The sequence below is a fragment of the Aplysia californica genome, unplaced genomic scaffold (assembly GCF_000002075.1).
Source record: "Aplysia californica isolate F4 #8 unplaced genomic scaffold, AplCal3.0 scaffold00491, whole genome shotgun sequence".
NCBI lineage: Eukaryota > Metazoa > Mollusca > Gastropoda > Aplysiida > Aplysiidae > Aplysia > Aplysia californica.
Genome location: NW_004797761.1, coordinates 270,958 through 272,397, shown reverse-complemented (window position 1 = coordinate 272,397; position 1,440 = coordinate 270,958). Strand labels below are relative to the sequence as shown.

General features: G+C 38.6%; 1 protein-coding gene across 1 annotated transcript in view; it reads left to right on the top strand.

Annotated features, from left to right (window-relative positions):
• Positions 1-203: 203 nt before the first annotated feature.
• The window catches only part of LOC101854974 (hemicentin-1), a gene marked incomplete in the record, with an annotated part of 18,806 nt that continues 17,569 nt past the window's right edge, over positions 204-1,440 (top strand). Inside the window, 1 exon segment of the mRNA XM_005105788.3 lies at positions 204-350.

The window sequence follows — 1,440 nt, the reverse complement described above, 5'->3', positions numbered from 1 at the left end:
ACATTACAATGACACAAGCTTGAGATGAGCTTAGAGACAAAGGTGACGCCTAAGTGTCTAAGTGCTCTCCGCTATTTTTGCCATCGAAGAGGGGTGGGAAACAAAATGTGATGGCTTGTTTACTTCTATGGTGGAGCGGGGTGACCTCACAGGGCATCTGCCTTTTATTAATAAAACTGAATAGGAGGTTTTTCTTTTAGAACAAAAGAGGTGTGGACCCTTGACACTCGAAGAATTAGGAGTGATTAACTGCGTCGTCACAGATTTTTTTCTTTATAAACATCAAGTTAGTGGCGAATGCAGTTGATAGCTGTCTGGCGGCTGTCTTGGTTGGTGGTAGAATCTCAAAGGTTCGTTTTTGAGATTCCGATGGATGTTTTCCTTATTTAGTTTGTGCTGTTCTGCATTCAAAGGAGTCTATGTATTTGGTGGACCTTATTGTAGTTCTAGTACAGTAATGATGTGTGCCCTTTTTTAATGCGGTGGGTCTTTTTGAAGACCTGACGACAGTTTATTTGGTCATCATAGGAGTATATAATGCTGAAGTGGAATTATGAAATAAGAAGAGGCGGGAACAAACAACGAAAGTTGAAACGGCGACTTTCAACGTGCTATACCTTACTGTTAAGCCGTTTCTTTCTTTCTTTTTTTCTTTCTTTCTTTCTTTTTTTCTTTCTTTCTTTGTTGTTTCTGGGTTTTGTAGTTTTTTGTGTTTGTTTTTAATTTTTGTTTTTTTCTTTGGAGGTGTTTTTGTTGGGTTTTTCGTTTGTTTTGTTTTTTGTTGTTTTTTGTTCTTGTTGTTTTTGGTTTTTGGTTGTTGTTTTTTTGGGGGGTGTGTTCTTTTTAAAGGGGGGGGGTATTATATATATCTTTCCGCCTTTCCCTTGGGAATATGCGTATGTCTGTCTATCCGTTTGTGAAGTGAGTACCAGCACAGGATGGGGTAACGTGATGGTTTTAGGGCTTGCCGTAGAACAGAGTTCTGTCTCGGTAGAGGATGATCGTATGACAATTTCTGGAATTCATACAAATGAGGTTTATATTCATACTATACCAAGAATAAGCTCTTACATCATGTAAAAGCACTGAGGCTCAGAGGTTCGATTTGCCTTTCTGTCTGTATGTGTGTCTGTCTGTCTGTCTTCACAACATATTATATATTTTTTCATTGTTTCATTTGCTGTTATTGTTTTTGCTGATTTTGATGACGGTGATGTTGTTGTTGGTGGTGGTGGTGCATGGTGGGGATGATGGTGGTGTTAGTGTTATTATTGTTGTTGATCACTGTTGCGTGAGTGTCGTTACCGTTGTTTGCGCTGCCAAATTCACTTGTACAGTTCCCATGTCTACAATGTACATTGTTTATAAACTGGCGATCTGATTGAGGTTGACTATGTTTTGCTTGTTGTTGTTTTTGGGTTGTTGTTGTTTTTTTTTGGG